This window comes from Littorina saxatilis, linkage group LG10, assembly GCF_037325665.1.
Source record: "Littorina saxatilis isolate snail1 linkage group LG10, US_GU_Lsax_2.0, whole genome shotgun sequence".
NCBI classification, from domain to species: Eukaryota; Metazoa; Mollusca; class Gastropoda; order Littorinimorpha; family Littorinidae; genus Littorina; species Littorina saxatilis.
The window spans coordinates 32,503,845-32,527,703 of record NC_090254.1 but is presented as its reverse complement, the minus strand read 5'-3'; the positions used below and the strand labels follow the sequence as shown (position 1 = coordinate 32,527,703).

The 23,859-nt window shown below is 41.8% G+C and overlaps 1 long non-coding RNA gene across 1 annotated transcript; it reads left to right on the top strand.

Annotated features, from left to right (window-relative positions):
- The first annotated feature begins 4,383 nt into the window (after window positions 1-4,383).
- On the top strand, window positions 4,384-16,758 carry LOC138978607 (uncharacterized). The gene is made up of 4 exons (XR_011459745.1): window positions 4,384-4,949; window positions 6,708-6,844; window positions 8,835-8,945; window positions 12,943-16,758. It is a non-coding gene; the product is annotated as an uncharacterized lncRNA (long non-coding RNA).
- The last annotated feature ends 7,101 nt before the right edge of the window (window positions 16,759-23,859 follow it).

Here is a 23,859-nt window from a genome sequence, read left to right as displayed (position 1 = left end):
AAACAAGGAAAACTTCTGATGCCTGTCCCCCAGAATGTAACAGACAGCTACAAATCAGACATATTAGGATCACTAGCTGTAGGCAAGGTCAGACAAGTTGCTGCCAACGATGCTTTGATCCTGCAATTTGGGCAAACCAGATACTCGAAATGCAGGCATCAGCGACATCAGCACCAAAATGTTAGACAACAGGTGCGCGAACTTGGCCGGTTTTTGATCAAACTGCGAGATCGCACCACATGTCAGTGCTTGGAAGATTGCATTGATCCACAACATTTCAACGAAGTTGTCCATACTGTCAGGGATGTCTGTGGCTTTCAACAAGAGCTCGGAGTCTTTAGTATACCGACACTGGCACAACACATTGGGCAGTCTCTTTTGAAGTGTGCAAAGATCATGAAATCGAATGCACTTAAAGCGGGTGACTCGCAACTGAAGCTAAAGGCAGAGGGTTTCATTGATCTCTATGACGCTGACTGGACAGCGGAAATAGGGACCTTTGCGCTGAACACAATTCAAGTCAGACGGTTCAACAAACCCAAGGCCATGCCTTTAGCGAGGGACATAAGAAAGTTAAATGTTTATTTGGCGGAGCAGGCTAAGATTCACTATGACGAATTACAAGTTCATGGGGATTCTGTTACGGCATGGAAAAGCCTGAATGAACTGACCTTGACTCAGATTGTTCTGTTTAATCGTAGACGTGGGGGGGAGGCAGAGCGAGCTGAGATGTCACAGTATCTGTCCGGCACTAATCAAACTCCCGTGCAGGAAGACCTCCTCAAAGGGCTGTCACAGTTTGAACGAAATCTGACATCCACACTGGCCAGGTTTGAGATCAGAGGTAAGCGCGGTAGAAGAGTTGCTGTCCTTTTGACAAGCGATTACCAAAACCAGCTCGCATGCCTTTTAAAATGCAGAGCAGCTGTAGGTGTCGAAGACAATAAATACCTGTTCCCAAGAACTGAGGACGCCACAACTCCTGTCAGAGGTTGCGATGTCATCCGGAAATGTTCGAGGGAGAACACCCTGAGTGGATAACTTCCACATCACTCAGAAAGCACATTGTGACCATGTCACAACTTCTCAACCAAAAGCGGCATGAACTTGACATGCTTGCAAATTTCATGGGCCACAGTATAACCGTACACAGGGAATACTACAGACTACCAGAAGGAACTACGCAGCTTGCTAAGCTGAGTAAGTTATTGCTTCAAATGGAAGCTGGCGATGTAGCCACTCTCCGTGGGAAATCCCTGGATGACATCACCATGGATGAGAGTGAAGAGCTTGGCTGTAATGACGAAGAAGACCAAGATGAAGGCCACAACACAACCAAAAGAAATGCTGATGAAACCGAAGACGATCAAGTCAAACGGAAAAAAACAGAAGAACCTACAGCGTCTTCAGTGAAAAAAGAAAAGAAAGGCCGCGAACGGAAAAAGTGGAGCTCTGAAGAGATAAAAGCTGTTAGTCAGAACCTGACACAGTTTATTAACACCGAAACGTTGCCGGCAAATCAGACTGTTTGCTAGCACAAAAGAAATCCCTGATTTTGATGAAAAGAGAATGGACCCAGATTAAATTTTGTGTAAAGAATATGATTGCAGCAGAGAAAAGAAAGCTTCGCAAATTGAATCAATCACTGGTCTGAGTAGTAAAGATCAAATTAGTGAAGATCAAAATGTGAACTTGTTAGTTCTTTTCCAGTAGTGTATGTTAGTTATATAATTACCGCTCCAACGTCATATGCATAAATGTGGTATTTTTTTATCCTCAAATCAGTTCATATGTTGTAATCGTCTTGACCATAATTGTATTCGGAAGCATATCTTGTCTATGATTGTCAGTCTAAGATGACAATGATGGACAAGACATGTCTTTTGTCGAGCAGTGTATATATTGCTTAAATCAAGCCAAGTCATTAGAGGCTTGAATTACCTTGCTTTGCCTCATTTGGGATAGGAGAGAACATAATGAATTGCTGATTTCACCAAACAAATATCTAGCCAACTGAGTAACACTTCACACAGTGATGCGTTGCTGTTGCTTCTGTTGCTTATAATACTGATCAGTGCTGTCTTTTCAAACCTTGTACAATGGAACCCCTTTTTTAATCAATCAATCAATCAATCAATCAATAGGACGCTTATATCGCGCATATTCCGTGGGTACAGTTCTAGGCGCTCTGCAATGATGCCGTGTGAGATGAAATTTTATACGGCCAGTAGATTGCAGCCATTTCGGCGCATATTTACCTTCCACGGCCTATTATTCCAAGTCACACGGGTATAGGTAGACAATTATTAACTGTGCCTAAGCAATTTTGCCAGGAAAGACCCTTTTGTCAATCGTGGGATCTTTAACGTGCACACCCCAATGTAGTGTACGCGGGGGGTGTTCGGACACCGAAGAGAGTCTGCACACAAAGATGACCCTGAGAAATAAATTTCCGCCAAACGTGGGTGTGAACTCACGCTGACAGCGGCCAACTGAACACAAATCCAGCGCGCTACCAACTGAGCTATATCCCCGCCCCTGACAATTATTGAGCCATAACAACGAGTGATTCTCCAACTTAGGGAAATGTGCGCAGGTTATGATCTGTTCTTCACAGGGTCTCAAAAGAGAGGAAGGGTGTGTGCGTGATGCAGGGGGGGGGGGGGGGGGGGGGGGGGGTGGGGCTGGGACTGGATTGAAAGGGGGAATACAACATAATTATTCCCACCGTTCATGTCACTACTTGAATTGTGAGTGTGCCTTATTTCAGTTTGTCAACAATTGTGTAAATATTATTTGTTTGATAACAATTTCATGTCTGGGTAGGTTTGCTTTTTCCACTTGTGACACATTTTGCCTTTGCTGTTTTGGCGTCTGCTTTTGTACATACCTTTTTTTTGTCGGTCATTGGTTTAATCATTTTGATGAGCTTTGAACGGTTATCATCTTCGCAATGTACACAAAGGACCAAATTCAGTATTAAGTTCCGGAAAGTGTCATTATGTGTTAGTATGTTTACTTTCATGATATGCATAAGGTAAACGCTGATAATGGCTTTGTGATTTGTATTTGATGTTTACAAACATGCGTCCCATTGTATGTATGATTACCCTGTATCTCTTGCTCTTGTTCAATGTTCAGAAACATACCTTTGTCACAATCATTATCAAATTTCACTTTAAAATGCTGACGTTTTGTAAGTTGAGTTGTTGCGCGACTTGAGTTGCTGCATTGAGACAGCTTGGTTTTGCTGAGGTTCTGGCCTGGTGGTTTGGAGCCTGTATCGATACTGACCTAGCCATTTGTTTTGGGTTGGTGTGTGAGTTAAGGTGTTTTATGTGTTTTGTTTGCACTGGTGTGTTGTTGTTGTTTTTAAACATGTCTTCATTTCCTTGAGAGTTTATTGTGATTTAGAAATGATGGATATCATGTTTTCCGTTTTTAGTTCATGCTTGCACAGGATTTACGTAAAGCTCCGTAAGTCTATTGACTTTTCACCATGTTTGATTTCTCACTTGATTGCTCTGTCTGTGTCTCTCCCCCCCCCCCCCCCCCCTCTCCCTCTGTCTCTCTCTCTCTGCCTCTGTCTCCCTCTCTGTCTCTACCTCTGTCTGTCTGTCTGTCTCTCTCTGTCTCTATCTCTCTCTCTGTCTCTCTCTCTTTCTCTCTCTTCGTCTCTTTCTGTCTCTGTCTCTCTCTCTCTCTGTCTCTCTCTCACTCTCTCTCTCTCTCTGTATATATCTCTCTGTGTGTGTGTCTCTCTCTCTCTATTTCTCTCTCTCTGTCTCTCTCTCCCGCTCTGTCTCTCTCTCTCCCGCTCTGTCTCTCTCTGTATCTCTGTGTGTGTCTCTCTCTCTGTTTCTCTCTCTGTCTCTTTTTCTCTCTGCCTCTCTCTCCGTCTCTCTCTCCCTCTCTCTCTGTCTGTCTCTCTCTCTCTCTCTCTCTCTCTCTCTGTATATATCTCTCTCTGTCTGTGTGTGTTTCTCTCTCTCTATTTCTCTCTCTCTATCTCTGTCTCTGTCTCTCTCTCTGACTCTGTCTCTCTGTCTCTCTCTGTCTGTGTGTGTGCGTGTCTCTCTCTCTCTCCCTCTCTTTCTCTCTCTCCGTCTCTTTCTGTCTCTCTATCTCTCTCTGTCTCTCTGTGTGTCTCTCTTTCACTCTCTCTCTCTGTATATATATATCTCTCTCTATTTCTCTCTCTCTGTCTCTCTCTCCCGCTCTGTCTCTCTCTCTCCCGCTCTGTCTCTGTGTGTGTGTCTCTCTCTTTCTGTTTCTCTCTCTGTCTCTCTCTCTCAGTCTTTCTCTCTCTGTCTCTCTCTCCGTCTCTCTCTCCCTCTCTCTCTCTCTGTATATATATATATATATATATATATATATATATATATATATATATATATATATACTTTTAAAATGTCTTGGATCTGGGGACATCTGTAAGTGTGAGAGCGTGGATCTGGGAACATTCTGTGGTTATGGGAACATTAGCATGTTCTCATATCCAAGGTAACCTCAAAATGTAATTTTCGTGTTCAGCTTGACCATTGAGGGGTTTTAACTCGTGTTCCCAAAAGCATTTGAGTTCTGACTTGGTTGTCCCCCTTCCCTTGCTACAGATCTCTGCATCGTCAAACAATCTCTTCTGAGCTTTTAGCATTCTTGTGCTTACGACACTAAAAAAAAAAAAAAAATTATCTCTCTCTCTCTTTTTTTTTTAACATTGCTGTGTAAAATAAAACTGTAAAATAACTATTTTACAGGTTTATTTCACAAGTTTATCTTATATTTTCTGAACATTTGGAAATAATTGCTTTACCTCAGTGAAATATTTATTATTGTTTAGAGCGTAAGCGATAAGCGATCCGGGCCTTTTCAAGAAATCTGAACAATGAACATGGTCGCTGCATGGGATTTTTTTCCCTTTCGTACAATCAGGCACACCACTCGTACAGGTAAGCCTTAGATTTTATGTAGCGCACTTTATAAGAACAGTGTTATATCTATTTATTTGAGTTAGGCATTGAAGATTTGAGAGGGCTTCTTCGCATCGAAGGAGTCTCTTCTGAGTGGGAATTCCGCTGTGAATTGATAGTTCTGGTCAATGGCTGTCTAATCGGCCCTCGAAGGCAATCACTGAAGTGAAGTGCACCGGGAGTGACTATTGCAACGACTGTCGTGTCCAGCGTTGTGTTTGTCAATGAGGTTCTTGAAAGCATTTGTACTGGGAGCCCGTTTAATGTTAGTTGTTAGTTTGTTCCAGTCATTTGTAACTCTATAGCTGAAAGCAAATTTTCTTGTATTGTTATTATCATGTCTTTCTTTTTGTATTTTGTCAGTACTGTTACGTGTTACAACAATGTTAGTCTGCGGTGATTTAAAAAAGAAATCTTTGTTAGTGTCATCAATGTCGTTAAATATTATATACGCTTGTATTAGGTCCCCTCTCTTTCTTCTTGCCTTTAGTGTAGGCAAAGTCAAGTATCTTAGTCTCTCTTCATATGTGTAGTCTTTTATTTCGTAAATCAGTTTAGTAGCTCTTCTTTGGACTCTTGCGATTGATGTTGATTGGCGTACTAGTCTCGGAAACCAGGCAGGATTGCCGTATTCTAGATGAGGTCGTACTAGTGTACACTCCACTCTCTGTTCCAGGAGGCTGTTCTCTGAAAATCCACCAGTACCTAGGAATGGCAGTGACACTGTACTCTAGGACCAACACAGCTAGTGTTTCAAATGTTACCTTTTTGTTTCAGGAGTCCTTGAATATTCTAGTCATTTTTTCCCATTTATTTTAAGTTCATATCATATTTGACAAATAGGTGGCGTGATCTAACCATGTTTACCTGGTTGATTCTGACGGTTGGCAGTTTAAGTTTCTGGCAATTGCCAAAGTTGAACGTTTATTGTCATTAAATGGCAAAATTAATTTGAAGTCACGTTATAACTTATTGTGGAAAATCAGCTCTCTCTCTCTCTCTTTCCCCTCCCACACTCACACACAAACACACACACATGCGTGTGTGCTGACACAAATTTGTGATTTACTTTAAAATTAACAAGGGTGCCGCGGTCAATTGTAGACGGTAAGACCTATTACTTTTTTAAAGCCAGGACATTTGGACCTATTGATTTCTTACGGTCAGGTCCAAATGACCTATTGTCCTCTAACGCTGGCAGCAACACTGATGTAGATGAAATATTCATGAGGACGTCCCTCTGCAATATTATCCCAGCTATCTAAATAGACTGGAAGAACAAAAAGTGATTGCATGGAGACCTGATCAGAAATAGAGGGTTATAACTGACATTTATCTGCAATTAAATTGCTTTAAACTGACGGTTGCCAAATTGGGTTGTGAGTGAAGCGTAGCTCTGGCTTGTCACTCACTTCCACTACACATAAATGCGCGCAAGGATTTAGTTCTTCAAACATTTCTGCTTTCTGTAGCTATGCAGGGTTTGTGGATGTGGAACGTGGGAATATTACAGTTTGGAAGGTGAGGATTCTGATAGACTCGATGCAAATTGTCCGAACTATAGCTATGGCGTGCCCCTTTAATAGCTCATAATGATTAGCCAAATATGGAAAGGCAAAACTAGATTCAAGTAGCTGAAAATTGAAACACGAATGGCGGCTTGATTGAAACTTTACGAAATGGAAATCCTGTGTTTTCCAACACATGAATGTACAAATCAGTGTTTTGGGTCTACAGAACACGACAAATCCCGTCCAAGTCCACTTCAACACAACTTCACAAGCCCATGTCTTCAGAACTTCGCAATTCCATGTGTATACGAGACCACGAAAGTCACACATTGGCTGGATTCATGTCCTGACGACATATCTGTGGTAAGTTTAAAGGCTGTCTCCATGGTAAAAAAAAATACTGAAATAACCATTTGTTTCTCTTTCTTCTTTCAATTTAATGACTTATGCGCTAGAGTTCGTATTCAATATGTTCCAGTGAAGATAATGACTCACTTTTCTAACCCGTATTCTCAAAAGCTCGGGAGAAAACGAAAGAAAATAATGTCCCTCTCCGGAAGTGACGTGTGGCTGGTGGCTTGATTCGGCCTTCCGCCATTTTGACAGAGATGGGAGAGTGAACCACAGCTTCGCGTAACAATCTGAACACGCATGCCGCATCAAGTTGTCAATAGACAACCACTGATGTTGATAAAGTAAGAGATCTGTCTTACATAATTGAGTTTCGGCGCTGTTTGGTTGCAAAGAAATGTGCGCAGTCTATATCACAAGTAGGTTTGGAAAGTGCATTTTCCGATGATATCGACGCAGCTAAGTATCAGGATCAGGAATATTGCGTCGCGGAACCTTTCAGATTATGACGCAATGTTGGCAAGAGAGCGCCTCGCCTAGCCCTACTTAAAACGATTTAAAACCTATCATTTTGGAATTTGTTCTCTTCCATAAAAAGTCTGAAGTCCATTGCTACTAAATTAAATAGCCTCTGGACTTATTTGAAAAATACACCCTTTCCTAATAGTTTTCTTAGTGCTGGCAATCAATAGTACTAGTAATGAGAGGGATGCACGACTCGTACCCTTTGATGACAGTGAGGGGCGACATTTGTATTGTTGTAGGCTATAATACAAATGTCGCCCCTCACTGTCATTAGGGCTAAATGTCACTTTTGTTAACTCCTTCATGATACGAACCCACCTTACTGTCACGGGACGCAGGGGTGGCCACATTTTTGTCAATTCAGCTTTCCCCGGGTATGTAACATGTCATTTTTAACTTACCCGCACAAAAATCAGGTTACCCACAATCTGAATGCAAAAACTCGTCCCCACCCCTACACACAGTCATGGAGTTGCGCTCACGCACACTCCACTGTCGAAATCTAACCAAGGAAATTCGTCCTTCCATTCTGGCAAAAACCTTCTGACACGTTTTGATCTGTCGCAGTGTCGATTCTAGACCGCGCATTCCCGCAAATATGAAAGAAATCCCGCAAAAATAAAATTTGGATGCGCGCCTTTTCACGCAAAGAAATACCAATTCCCGCATTTTCAAACATCTTGTGCATGCGCGATATAATAAATATAATTTCGTCAAACAGCCCAGCGTTGCAGATCGTAAGCGCTTGCAATCTTTTTGAGACAAGTGAGGCCCTGACAAGGATGTTTACATTTACCTATGTTTTCAAAAGTTACATTTTCCCTAAACATCCTTATCAGGGCCTCACTTGTCTCAAAAAGATTCACTTTTTCTCCCACAAGTCTTTGCTTCCCTTTGTGGTCACTTCCTGTTTTACATTCAAAATGGCCACCACGATAAGTGAAAGCGTGGATTTTTTCAAGAATGGAGACCCATGTGCAAATCAGCTTGACGACAAGTTGCCAAGTGAGGCAAAACATCCAAATAAATGGTCTTGGAAGTGGATGAAGGAGTTAGATTCTCAAAAAAGATAATGGAGTTTATGATTAAGAAGTTTCTGTTGTGCATGCAACGATGAAATTACATACACCTGACTTCACTCTTCAGGCAAGAAAGCCATCAGGAACCATACGTTGGTTCTCTCTCTCTCTCTCTCTCTCTCTCTCTCTCTCTCTCTCTCTCTCTCTCTCTCTCTCTCTCTTTGAAGTCTCTCTCTCTCTCTCTCTCTCTCTCTCTCTCTCTCTCTCTCTCTCTCTCTCTCTCTCTCTCTCTCTCTCTCTCTCTTTGAAGTCGTGGGGGCAATGACGGCCTCCGGGATGCCACAGATTCCATCCTCCCCCAGCCTAGAGACTGGGACTTTTTGTTCTTATTTACGATAGAGTGACATAAATCAATAATTAGCAAAGATTCTATAATTTTAAACTAATCTTTGTTTCAGTTGGTCATGGTGATTTGGGCAATGACAACACCGGCATCGTGGGTGATTTGGGCAGCGATGACCCCTCCGTCAAGGATTGCGACGTGACGAGCACACATGCAGAACCGCTTGGTATGTTTATACCGCCACCATCATAAGTGACGGTTTCTGAGACTTCCACTACTCGTGCAGAACTTCTGATTGGAGAAACTCGAGGTCAAAGCTTGTTCCCAAATGTTCTTATTATTATTTCACATTGCTCAACATCCAGTTAGCAACACAGGCTAGATGTTAAGCAACGTGAAATAATAATAACACATTTTGGGACAAACTTTGACCTGTAGTTTCTCCAATCAGAAGCTTCTGCACGAGTAATGGAAGTCGCAGAAACCGCCACAATATTATTTAAATTTTATTTATATATAGATGCTACATGTCGGGTTCATCTACGGGGCTAGTGACAGACCGCCAATGATGTTTTTTGTTGTTTTTTAGTTGGCAGCATGGGGATATCTTGAGAAGGCTCTCCGTAGTCGGCTAGACGTTAAGCAATGCTAATAATAATAATAATAGCACTTGAGCAAAGAGCTAAAACATTTCGAGGTACGGTAGAGTGTTTGACATAAATAATAATACGAATATTTATAACGCGCACATATCTCCCCAACAGGCGACTCAAGGCGCACATACACTCATTCACACACACGGAGACTTAAAGTCACCAACACACACACACCAGCAACCATTAAAATATGTACAGTTATTCAAGGTGGGATGGACAATGATAATGGACAACAGGAGGGGGGAACATGTACACAGGGAGATAGTGATCAAGGGGGAGGTCGTAGAGAAGGTAGAGCAGTATAGGTTTTTGGGGGTGATTATAGACAATAAGTTGACATGGAAACCAAACTCTGATGCCCTTGTGAAGAAACTCCACTCTCGCCTGTACTTTTTGAGAAAACTCAGGTCTTTTAACATCTGCAGACAAGAAATCCTTCAGATGTTTTACACTTCAACGTGCAATAGTGTGTTGTACTTTGGCTCCGTGTGTTGGGGTGGCAACATCAACAAGCAAGACAGGGATAGATTAGATAAATTCATCAGGAAAGCAAGTGGGGTGGTTGGGAGGAAGCAGGACAATTTCACATCAACACATGAACGACGACTGACTGACAAGGTACAGAAGATTTTGGCTGACGACTCGCACCCACTCAGACCGGAATTTGACAGTAGACGGACAGACAGGAGCAACAGATTCAGACAACCAACCGCAAGATCCACACGCTACAGAAATTCGTTCATTCCATCTGCAATTCACATCTTCAATTCTCAGGTGGGGCGGTAGATGCTGGTGTTGTCGCTCTGATGCACGGGGTCAGTGTTCTGTATTGTTTCAGTATTGTTGATTTTGTTTTGCATGATTATATACTCTTATTCTACTCTCTTAGACAATATGTGATAACCAGCAAGGTGCTGACTTTCTTTTGTGCATTGTTGATGGTGAATGCATGTTAATTTATTTTTAATATACTTTCTTATGTGATAACCAATGTGCTATATTTTCTCAGGACAAAGAACAAATGTTTATTTTGAATGTTTTATGTATGTTATTATTACGGACACAAACGCTCAGCAATGTAATTTCTCTTTTAGAGATTAATAAAGTTATTGTATTGTATTGTATTGTATTGTATTGGGGTGGGCAGTGTAGAATGCATGGATTATGTGGAAAAAAGGAATGTCTTGAGTGCAGATTTGAATGATTCGAGGGACTGTTGTTGACGGAGGGGGAGAGGTAGTGTGTTCCATTGGCTAGGTGCTTGGAAAGAAAATGAGCGTTGACCTGCTGTTTTGAGTTTGGTGTGGGGGATGTTGAGCTTGAGGGAGTCGGCAGATGATCTGAGTGCTCGTGAAGGGACATAGAGAGAGAGAGAGTCGGAGAGATAGGCAGGGGCGAGACCATGGAGGCATTTGTAGGTGAGAGTGTTGATTTTGTATGTGATACGGGCAGGAACGGGCAACCAGTGGAGCTGATTTAGGAGGGGGGTGATATGATCTCCCTTTTTCTTTCGTAAGGCAAGACGGGCAGAGCTATTTTGAATGCGTTGGAGACGAGAGATAGAAGAAGAGGGAAGACCCGCCAAGAGAGAGTTACAATAGTCAAGACGTGAGAGAATGGTGGACGTGACCAGTTTGGCGGTAGCATCTGTGGTGAGGTACTTGCAGATAGTGGCGATGCGGCGGAGTTGGAAGTAGCAGGTGCGAGAGACAGAAGAGATGTGTTGTTTCATGGAAAGGGTGTTGTCTAGAGTGACTCCGAGGTTTTTGACAGCAGAAGACAGAGGGACAGAAGAGTCAGAGAGTTGAAGAGAGTCGGAAGTGGCTTTGGAGAGTTTGGATGTAGTGCCTATTAGGATAGCTTCAGTTTTGTTGCTATTGAGCTGAAGTTTGATTTCTGTCATCCAATTCTGCACGTCAGTGATAGTGTCAGAGATAGAGGAAAGAAGAGATTCAGACTGGTCAGGGGAAGAGCTGTTGTGAAGTTGAGAGTCGTCGGCAAAAGAGTGGTGGAGAACGTTGTGTCGGTCAAGGATGTGGTCAAGAGGTTGAGTGTAGAGAGTAATTAGTACAGGCCCAAGGACTGAGCCCTGAGGGACTCCGCACTCAAGCCTGATGGGGTCAGAGTTCAGTTTGTCAATCGAAACAGTCTGGTAGCGGTCGGTGAAATAAGAAGAGAACCAAGAAAGAGCTGTGCTATGGATACCAAAGGTGTACTGAAGGCGTTGAAGGAGGATGTTGTGGTCGACTGTGTCAAAGGCCGCTGATAGATCAAGTAGAGCGACGGCAGAGATTTCAGCTTGGTCAGTGGCAAGGAGGAGATCAGTAGTGATTTTGAGAAGGGCAGTTTCGGTGGAGTGGTGAGGACGATAGGCAGATTGAAGCGGAGAGAGAAGATTGTTGCAAAGAAGGTGAGAGTTGAGTTGTTTTAGGACGACTCTTTCAAGGAGTTTGGAGATGAAGGAAAGGTTTGAGACAGGGCGGTAGTTGCTGAGAGTGTTTGGGTCGAGCGATGGTTTCTTCAGTAGATGTTTGACAATAGCAGTCTTAAAGGAGTTGGGGACAGTGCCTGTTTGCAGAGAAGTGTTGATGATTTTGAGAATAGAAGGGAGGAGTTCAGGAAGACAGTCAGAGTAGAGTTGTGTGGGAAGAGGGTCAAGGTCACAGGTTTTCAAGGTCATTTCTTTGAGGACTTTCTCCAGGTCAGTGAGAGTGAGAGGCTGAAAGTGTGTGAAGGGAGTGCCTGTAAATGCAGGAGAAGTTTAAGAGTTTTGGTGTGGGATTTTGTCTAGTTTGTCACGGATGGTTTGGATCTTGTTATGGAAGTAATCAGAGAAAGCTTGCGACAGTTTGGAGGGGTCGATGTTGTTGGGCAAGGGAGAAGCAGAAGAGCAGCCAAGAAGGTCATTCACTGTGGAGAAGAGTGTTTTGGCAGAGGTTGTTTCACAGATTTTGGTGCTGTAGTGCGATTGTTTGGCGTCTGCGATGAGTGTCTGAGCATGTTCCATTTGCTTGTTGTAAATCTGTCTGTCAACTACCAGCTTTGAGGTTCGCAACTTCCTCTCTGCTCGGCGACGCAACTGTTTTGTATACTTAACTTCAGCTGTGATCGAGGGTGCAGAAGGCCAATCTACGATGAGTTTGGTTTTTGCGGGTGCATGTTCGTCAAGAAGTGTGCTGAGAGTGGAGTCGTAATGACGTACAGGGTCTGAGGATACCGGAGGATCAAGCAGTCGGCGGGCTGCTTCTGCGCGAAATGTGTCAGTGTTAACTTCTTTGAGGTTACGGCGGACTACGCGCTTTTTCTGTTTGGATGGTTTGGCCATCTTAAGAGAGAACAAAACTGCAGAATGATCGGATCTGAGGTAGTCATTCAGCAGGATGTCGTACACCAGGTCAGTGGACTCGTGGGTGACAATCCAGTCAATGATGTGTGTTTTGCGTGTGGGAGCGTCTACATGCTGTTTGAGGTCGTGACAGTCAAGAAGGTCCATCGTCTGTCTTGTGTCGGTGTTATAAATCAACAATAAGCAAAGATTCTATAATTTTAAACTAATCTTTGTTTCAGTTGGTCATGGTGATTTGGGCAATGACAACACCGGCATCGTGGGTGATTTGGGCAATGACGACACTGGCATCGTGGGTGATTTGGGCAATGAAGACACTGGCATCGTGGGTGATTTGGGCAATGACGACACTGGCATCGTGGGTGATTTGGGCAATGACGACACCGGCATCGTGGGTGATTTGGGCAATTCGTGGCTGATTTGGGCAATGACGACACCGGCATCGTGGCTGATTTGGGCAATGACGACACCGGCATCGTGGGTGATTTGGGCAATGACAACACCGGCATCGTGGGTGATTTGGGGAGCGATGACTCCTCCGTCAAGGATTGCGACTACACATGTCGCACACATGCAGAACCGCTTGGTATGTTTATACCGCCACCATCATATGTGACGGTTTCTGCGACTTCCATTACTCGTGCAGAATCTTCTGATTGGAGAAATTCGAGTTCAAAGTTTGTTTAAAAAAAATATGTTATTTTACATTGCTCAACGTCAAGTTAGCAACATTTTGGTACATACTTTGACCTCTAGTTTCTCCAATCAGACGCTTCTGCGCGAGTAATGGAAGTCGCAGAAACCGCCACAATATTATTTAAATTTTATTTATATATAGATGCTACATGTCGGGTTCTAGTGGACATACTCTTATAATATCTAAATACTTTTGCTACTACTAATAACATGCATTGTTTATTACCTAATTAAAGGCTCCCGCAGTGGGGCACTGCGGTTAAGAAATTAAAGGCCCCTCCTGTTTTTGGAACCGCAGGAGCTTTCTAGTTTGCTGTTAGGTAGATTTTTGGTTCCTCTTTCCTGTCATGCTCTCTTTTTCTTCATGAATTCTTTTCTTTTTTCTGCCTTAATCTTGCTCATTCACCTGTATTTTTTCCAAAAATCTCTTCTCTTGCCGCTTGTCTCGCGATTCATGTATAGTTTAATCTGTTAGTGTTCTGATGTAAGTCCAGCAGTAGATAGGTTAAGCCTATTTTAACATACTGGAAACTGGTAATCTTCCAGTAGGTATTAATTTAGTTTTACTAAAGCCTGCTGGGACACAAGTAATGGGTTAGTGCATTTGTAAACAGGAATCGCTTGACAAGTGGCCCCCTTCATCCCCCCCTTCCTCGTCCTGATATGGCTCTGCGTAGTCGGCTGGACGTTAAGCAAAAAATAAACAAACAAAAAAAAATAATTAAAGGCAGAGGTCGACAAAGCTCATGAAGACAAGCGTAAATTCAAGCTGGTCTCATGCTGAAATACAAACTTTAATAAATGGTTTTGGGCATCTCCTTCAAAAAGGCATGTATCCGTCAGGGAAGATAATTCAAGCCGCAATTAACCAAAATACTTGTCTCAACAATAGAACATGTATGAATGTGCGAGCAAAGCTTCAGCACTAAATGAAGACACGGTTTTAAGATGGACTAGCTGAAGTTGTGGGCAAAGACAGCATGTTGTTGCTTTTTGGCGAAAGCTTACTGAAGAAATATGGACCAGCTAGAAAAAATGACATAGCACAGAGATTGAGACAACTTGCTGGCCTGTTGGTGCAATATGTAGAGCAAACCTATTCATTACATCTTACCATATAACAGTGGCACAGGCACGGTTGGCCTAGTGGTAAGGCGTCCGCCCCGTGATCGGGAGGTCGTGGGTTCGAACCCCGGCCAGGTCATACCTAAGACTTTAAAATTGGCAATCTAGTGGCTGCTCCGCCTGGCGTCAGGCATTATGGGGTTAGTGCTAGGACTGGTTGGTCCGGTGTCAGAAGAATGTGACTGGGTGAGACATGAAGCCTGTGCTGCGACTTCTGTCTTGTGTGCTGCGACTTCTGTCTTGTGTGTGGCGCACGTTATATGTCAAACCAGCACCGCCCTGATATGGCCCTTCGTGGTCGGCTGGGCGTTAAGCAAAAAAAAACCACAATATAACAGGGGCTCATTTTGAAATTGAGGTTGTCAAGAGGAATGTAATCGGACATTTTTCAAACTAATCGCACCATCGATGCAAACTGCACGCACTCGCACAAATAAATGAAATCTACACACAGCAACACCGACAGCTTTAAATGATTTTAATGTCATTAAAACGGTTTAAACCCAAATAAAATTGAATGAAATCTCACAGATAAATTTACAATGACTATCTGTCTTGCTTGAAGAAAAGAAAAAAACGAAAAGGGAGTGGAACACGGCAACACACATTCTGAGTCACTCCAGGAGCTTCAACAGAAACACAGGTGACGATCGCGGAATGTTGATGTTGAGAACGTCTGACGCATGCAGTATGCGTGCAGTAGCTATTTTCCGCGAAACCCTGCGGAACCCCGGGGGTACCCCGCGAAACCCCGCTTCGGCTTCCGTAATAAGAAAACATTTTGTACCGGTGTCTTAGAATTTAATAGCTGACAAGGAAATTGAGTAACAAAATAGCGATAAGTCCGACCCCGAAATGAGACCCTGATGTAATACTATTATTTGCTGGGCTATACAAGTTATGTAGGTATGCATGCATGACCCTGGGTCTTGCTGTATGACTGGGAATTGCAGATATGTTCTTCAAAAGATTATGCCGTGTCTGAAGCATCAATATAAACGCTTATAGCTCACAGCTGAAAAGAACACTTCCTTACTAGTACGAAACCAAATGACAAACTATCAATTTGAATACAACACAGCTTCATAAGAACTGCTCAAACAAGGACCAATAAAAGAGAAAACTGAAGACCGTGGCCTTAATCTTACAAGTTTGAAGTTAAAACAAGTTTTGCAAACAATACATGTGAAAGAATGTTGTTATGCCTGAATATTAAAAAAAATTAGTTAGTGTTCCCAGAAACTTGAAATTTGGCATTGTTGTTTATATGTCGACCTAGTACCCAAATATATATAGACATTCTGGAAAACGTTATTTGTTTAGGAATATGGGGAACGTGGATATGGGGACCTTATTAATATTATGTTTTCACATATATATTTAAATCCTAAACAAATAACGTTTTCCAGAATGTCTATATATATTTGGGTACTAGGTCGACATATAAACCACAGTGCGAAATTTCAACTTTCTGGATGTTCTATGTACCATTGTTAAATATCTAGTTATAAGTTCTTTTTTAGTTATACTTTTAAAACGACAAGACATGAACATGTATGTCCTTTTTTTTAATTTTTTTTTTTATTGTTGTTATGTTTGTTTGTTTGTGTGTGTGTTGATCGATTTAATTTTTTTTTAAAGTTAGTGTTCCCAGAAACTTGTATTATATATATAATAAAAGTTTCTGGGAACACTAACTAATTTTTTTAATATTCAGGCATAACAACATTCTGTCACATGTATTGCTTGCAAAACTTGTTTTAACTTCAAACTTGTAAGATTAAGGCCACGGTCTTCAGTTTTCTCTTTTATTGGTCCTTGTTTGAGCAGTTCTTATGAAGCTAACTCTGACACCAGCCGGTTATTTGGGAACTCGTTTTCAACTGCTTGCAGAAAGTTGAAATTTGTCATTGTGGTTTATATGTCGACTTAGTACCCAAATATAAAAAGACATTCTGGAAAATGTTATTTGTAGGATTTAAATATATATATATATGAAAACATAATAAGGTCCCCATATCCACGTTCCCAAAAAGCTTGTCTGAATATAATAATATATATAATAAATGTTTCTGGGAACACTAACTTTTTTTTTAATATTCAGGCATAACAACATTCTTTCACATGTTTTGTTTGCAAAACTTGTTTTAACTTCAAACCTGTAAGATTAAGGCCACGGTCTTCAGTTTTCTCTTTTATTGGTCCTTGTTTGAGCAGTTCTTAGGCCTAAAAAAAAAATAGGTGTGGTTACGGTAACCCGACCTACCCTATTTTTAGGGGCCGATCCTATAACTTTTTATTACATTTGTCAAAAAAAAAAAAAAAAAAAAAAAAAAACGAGTGCAAAAAACGCAATGAAAGCGAAAGCGCCCGTGGCGCACACTTATTTCCCTGTCAAGTAGGTTTAATTTGTACAATTAATTAGAAAAAAAAGTAAAGAAAAAAAAGTGATTGCCTACCTACCTACCCTATTTTTTTGGGCTATGTTACCGTAACCACACCTATTTTTTTTTTTGCCTTATGAAGCTGTTTTGTATTCAAATTGATAGTGTCATTTGGTTTCGTACTAGTAAGGAAGTGTTCTTTTCAGCTGTGAGCTATAAGCGTTTATATTGATGCTTCAGACACGGCATAATCTTTTGAAGAACATATCTGCAATTCCCAGTCATACAGCAAGACAAAAATTGGCTCTTTGCAGTCTGCTGGGCTATACGCGATATGTTATGTATGTATGCATGGCCCTGGGTCTTGCTGTACGACCCTGGGTCTTGCTGTACGACCCTGGGTCTTGCTGTACGACCCTGGGTCTTGCTGTACGGCCCTGGGTCTTGCTGTACGACCCTGGGTCTTGCTGTACGGCCCTGGGTCTTGCTGTACGACCCTGGGTCTTGCTGTACGGCCCTGGGTCTTGCTGTACGGCCCTGGGTCTTGCTGTACGACCCTGGGTCTTGCTGTACGACCCTGGATCTTGCTGTACGACCCTGGGTCTTGCTGTATGACCATGGGTTTTCATGTCACGTACGACATACAAATCACGATGTTCAAAGTTTTGACGAATTGAGTGTGACTACGATTCGTAAAACTTGAAATAGGAAGGTGTTATTGCTGTGTTTGATTGGTCGATCTTTGTTTAATGACAAAACAATTAATAATGCCAAGATTTTTAATGTGTACATAGTTCCTTTTCAGCTTGTGATTTATAACTCGTTGTGACAAGTTAAAGTTTGTGTAAGCCCTTAATAGACTCTTTGCAGTCCGCTGGGCTATACGCATTATGTATGTATGCATGACTCTGGGGATTGCTGTATGACCCTGGATCTTGCTGTATGACCCTCAATCTTGCTGTATGTCCCTCGGTCTTGCTGTATGACCCTCGGTCTTGATCAACAATGATCTGCATTTTTACTCAATATTTTCCACGAAGTACTGGGATCCTTGTATTTCTATCTACTCTGCTTTAATCTTGCTAAGACAATTATGTTGAGACGTCATAAATCAGTACTGGTATATTCTCGGAATTGCGGTCTGGTACCCTGTGATATCGGTTTGAAAACTAGGGAAGGAGGCGATGTGAAGTGCCTTTAGTCGCTGCTGTCACAGTGGGGAGATTGCTAATTGGAGAAATGATTGCATGCAGAAAACGTGGTGATTATGATCCCACGTGACATTTTTACCGCCTTTCATTGTGTAAAAATAGCTTAAACGACAAAACAATTAATAATGCCAAGATTTTTAATGTGTACATAGTTCCTTTTCAACTTGTGATTTATAACTTGTTGTGACAAGTTAAAGTTTGTGTGGGCCCTTAATAGGCTCTTTGCGGTCTGCTGTAGGACCCTGTGTCTTGCTGTATGACCCTGTGTCTTGCTGTAGGACCCTGTGTCTTTCTGTAGGACCCTGTGTCTTGCTGTATGACCCTGTGTCTTGCTGTATGACCCTGTGTCTTGCTGTATGACACTGTGTCTTGCTGTATGACCCTGTGTTTTGCTGTAGGACCCTGTGTCTTGCTGTAGGACCCTGTGTCTTGCTGTAGGACCCTGTGTCTTGTTGTATGACCCTGTGTCTTGTTGTAGGACCCTGTGTCTTGCTGTAGGACCCTGTGTCTTGCTGTAGGACCCTGTGTCTTGCTGTAGGACCCTGTGTCTTGCTGTAGGACCCTGTGTCTTGCTGTAGGACCCTGTGTCTTGCTGTATGACCCTGTGTCTTGCTGTACGACCCTGTGTCTTGCTGTACGACCCTGTGTCTTGCTGTACGACCCTGTGTTTTGCTGTACGACCCTGTGTCTTGCTGTACGACCCTGTGTCTGGCTGTATGACCCTGTGTCTTGCTGTATGACCCTGTGTCTTGCTGTAGGACCCTGTGTCTTGCTGTAGGACCCTGTGTCTTGCTGTACGACCCTGTGTCTTGCTGTACGACCCTGTGTCTTGCTGTACGACCCTGTGTCTTGCTGTAGGACCCTGGCTCTTGCTGTACGACCCTGTGTCTTGCTGTATGACCCTGTGTCTTGCTGTAGGACCCTGTGTCTTGCTGTACGACCCTATGTCTTGCTGTAGGACCCTGTGTCTTGCTGTAGGACCCTGTGTCTTGCTGTAGGACCCTGTGTCTTGCTGTAGGACCCTGTGTCTTGCTGTATGACCCTGGGTCTTGCTGTATGACCCTGTGTCTTGCTGTACGACCCTGGGTCTTGCTGTACGACCCTGGGTCTTGCTGTATGACCCTGGATCTTGCTGTATGACCCTCGGTCTTGCTGTACGACCCTGTGTCTTGCTGTATGACCCTGGGTCTTGCTGTACGACCCTGGGTCTTGCTGTACGACCCTGGGTCTTGCTGTACGACCCTGGGTTTTGCTGTATGATCCTGGGTCTTGCTGTATGACCCTGGGTCTTGCTGTATGATCCTGGGTCTTGCTGTATGACCCTGGATCTTGCTGTATGACCCTGGATCTTGCTTATGACCTTCGGTCTTGCTGTATGACCCTCGGTCTTGCTGTATGACCCTAGGTCTTGATGAACAAGGATCTGCATTTTTACTTAATATTTTCCACGAAGTACTGGGATCCTTGTATTTCTATCTACTCTGCTTTAATCTTGCTAAGACAATTATGTTGAGACGTCATAAATCAGTACTGGTATATTCTCGGAATTGCGGTCTGGTACCCTGTGATGTTGGTTTGAAAACTAGGGAAGGAGGCGATGTGAAGTGCCTTTAGTCGCTGGTGTCACAGTGGGAAGATTGCTAATCGGAGAAATGATTGCATGCAGAAAACGTGGTGATTATGATCCCACATGACATTTTTACCGCCTTTTGCTGTGTAAAAATAGCTTAAATGACATGTCTTAAAGCTCTGCTTAAACTCGTAGTAAACCTCGGTGTTTACGCAGGTTCCTAGCTAATCGTGTATAAACTTGTCTTGCAAAGAAGCAGAGTAGATAGAGATACAAGGATCACAGTTCTTCGTGGACATTATTTTATCCTCTTTTCTTTTTAAAACCTGGTTTTTACAAACAGGGGAAAGTACCTCATCGTTTCCAGAGCCTCACAATTATATGTCCTTGTAAACATGGTTTATCAGAAGGACTGGTGACATACCTTCATTGGTAATTTTTAGGTTTTTTTAGTTGGCAGCGTGGGGCGTTTTGAGACGGCTCGGTGTAGTCAGCTGGACGTTAAGCAATGTTTAATAATATATAATATGTTGCAAATCGTCACGCTAATGGGATAATTGCCTAACTCACTTTTGCAAGTTTTGAGAAAAAGCGATTTGTTCAGCAGCCTCTGCATTGAACTTTGGGTTCTGTACTTCAGTAGAATGAACTTTAATCCAAATTTCTATTGATCTTGTTTACCATGGGATGCACATGCATAGACAGAAAAGCATGGGTATGCTGTTAAGATAACTGACTTATGAGTTAGGCAATTTTGCTGACATGGCATCAGCAACCGTTTCTCTTTGCAATTTCTTTTCGGAATTTTTACAGATGATTGACACAATTGTTGGCGTTATTATGGAACCGTTGTCTCAAAACTATCTAACTCTGAGTTAGGCAATTATCCTATTAGCGTAATGAAATGTATCATCAGATTTGATTTTGATTAATTTTTTTCCATTGAAATGCTTTTTTGATTTTGAATTTTGTTCCCAGGGTCCGCCCTGGGAGGTGGGGGGGGGGGGATCTCTTATTTTGGGTTCTTAGTCACCTCATGCGCCCCAATGGGATAAGAACATATATTTAGGTGAGCCTTTATTGTCATTTTTAGTCACCCACCCAAAGGAAAGGGGGGTGACTGTTACTTTTGTCAGCGTCCCTGCCTGTGTCTATCCGTCTACACATACGGTTGGGTGATTTTAGGACCCGTGGTCCTTTTCTTGTTTATTTCTTTTTTTCTGCCTCCCCATTGTTCAGTCACCTGTTTCACTTTTACCATGGACTTTGATTCATGGTGTTTAAGAAATAACGATTTTCGATGTCAAAATAAAAGCTGAGTTGTGATTAATGTTTATTTCAGGTAAGAATTAACTTGGTGCGTAATTACACAACACGAAAAAAGATAAATGCAAGTACAAAATTGGAAATATATTTAGTTTGATAATCTAATTCAATGAAAAGCCTGATTTCTGTACTTTTTTTTCTTGTTCTTGTTTTCTCTACTTGAGCACGTTTTTTTTTCTTTGAGAAGTATGTGTCCTCCGACTACGCATGGCTGTCTGTGTTAAAAGTATGTGTCCTTCGACGACGGTCGGCGAAGAATGTTTTTAGCGACTGTCGGCGAAGGTTAATCATGCTTAGTGACATCATATTTCTTCAAAATCATGTTTTTTGGGTGCGATTATTTTTTTGCAAACATATTACAAGTTAATAATTTTCGGTTCAATGACTATGCATAAGACTGTATTATCTTTAATGTTCTTTTTAGTTATCAGTAGATTTAAATGACTGTATTTTATTTTCGGTAACAATCCACCTTTTTGCAAGACGAGGTATGTCTTTTTCTTTAAAACAATAGTTGCTTATGTTATTGTTTGTGTTGTTGATGCTGGACTAATAAACAACAGTATCTGTTTAAAACCTTCATGAACAGTGTGTATTGTGTAAACAGGGAGTGACTGCAAGCGAGTATTGTGCTCTCTCTCTCTCTCTCTCTCGCTCTCTCGCTCTCGCTCTCGCTCTCGCTCTCGCTCTCTGTGTGTGTGTGTGTGCTATTTTTTTCCGCAAATATGTTCTTGCTCTCTCTCTCTCTCTCTCTTCTCTCTCTCTCTCGGTCTCTCTCTCTCTCTCTCTCTCTCATCTCTCTCTCTCTCTCCTCTCTCTCTCTCCCCCGCTCTCCCCCGCTCTCTTGCTCTCGCTCTGTGTGTGTGTGTGTGTGTGCTATTTTTTTCCGCAAATATGTTCTTCAAAAGATTATGCAGTGTCTGAAGCATCAATATAAACTTTATAAGCTCACAGCTGAAAAGAACACTTCCTTACTAGTACGAAACCAAATGACAAACTATCAATCAATCAATCAATCAATAGAATTTATTTCCAAAATGCAAAAGCACATGATTTTGTTTTAAATGTTGCAGTAAATCATATATCCACGTCCACACTCACATTCACACCCAAATTGTCACAGCATAAGAAACATGGTTAAATACTATTTGCACAACCGACTATCAATTTGAATACAACACAGCTTCATAAGAACTGCTCAAACAAGGACCAATAAAAGAGAAAACTGAAGACTGTGGCCTTAATCTTACAAGTTTGAAGTTAAAAAAAGTTTTGCAAACAATACATGTGAAAGAATGCTGTTATGCCTGAATATTAAAAAAAAAGTTAGTGTTCCCAGAAACTTTTATTATATATATTATATATTCAGACAAGGTTTTTGGGAACGTGGATATGGGGACCTTATTATGTTTTCATATATATATTTAAATCCTACAAATAACATTTTCCAGAATGTCTTTTTGACTCACATGCGAAGCAAAAGTGAGTCTATGTACTCACCCGAGTCCGTCCGTCCGTCCGTCCCCCCCCGTCCGGACGTCCGTCCGTCCGTCCGGAAAACTTTAACGTTGGATATTTCTTGGACACTATTCAGTCTATCAGTACCAAATTTGGCAAGATGGTGTATGATGACAAGGCCCCAAAAAAACATACATAGCATCTTGACCTTGCTTCAAGGTCAAGGTCGCAGGGGCCATAAATGTTGTCTAAAAAACAGCTATTTTTCCCATTTTTCCCCATTTTCTCTGAAGTTTTTGAGATTGAATACCTCACCTATATATGATATATAGGGCAAAGTAAGCCCCATCTTTGATACCAGTTTGGTTTACCTTGCTTCAAGGTCAAGGTCACAGGAGCTCTTCAAAGTTGGATTGTATACATATTTTGAAGTGACCTTGACCCTGAACTATGGAAGATAACTGTTTCAAACTTAAAAATTATGTGGGGCACATGTTATGCTTTCATCATGAGACACATTTGGTCACATATGATCAAGGTCAAGGTCACTTTGACCCTTATGAAATGTGACCAAAATAAGGTAGTGAACCACTAAAAGTGACCATATCTCATGGTAGAAAGAGCCAATAAGCACCATTGTACTTCCTATGTCTTGAATTAACAGCTTTGTGTTGCATGACCTTGGATGACCTTGACCTTCACATGTATTTTGGTAGGAAAAATGTGTAAAGCAGTTCTTAGTGTATGATGTCATTGCTAGGTTTAGTTATTTGACCTTGACCCTGAAGGTCAAGGTCATGTAAAGGTCAAGGTCAAGCATGTGAGTCGTATGGGCTTTGCCCTTCTTGTTATATTTGGGTACTAAGTCGACATATAAACCACAATGCCAAATTTCAACTTTCTGCAAGCAGTTGAAAACGAGTTCCCAAATAACCGGCTGGTGTCGAGTTAGCTTCATAAGAACTGCTCAAACAAGGACCAATAAAAGAGAAAACTGAAGACCGTGGCCTTAATCTTACAAGTTTGAAGTTAAAACAAGTTTTGCAAACAATACATGTGAAAGAATGTTGTTTCACCTGAATATTAAAAAAAAAAGTTAGTGTTCCCAGAAACTTTTATTATATATAGTATATATTCAGACAAGCTTTTTGGGAACGTGGATATGGGGACCTTCTTATGTTTTCATATACCTAATAATAACATTTTCCAGAATGTCTTTTTATATTTGGGTACTAAGTCGACATATAAACCACAATGCCAAATTTCAACTTGCTGCAAGCAGTTGAAAACAAGTTCCCAAATAACCAGCTGGTGTCAGAGTCCCCATATCCAATGTATTATGTCTATATATATATATATAATATATAT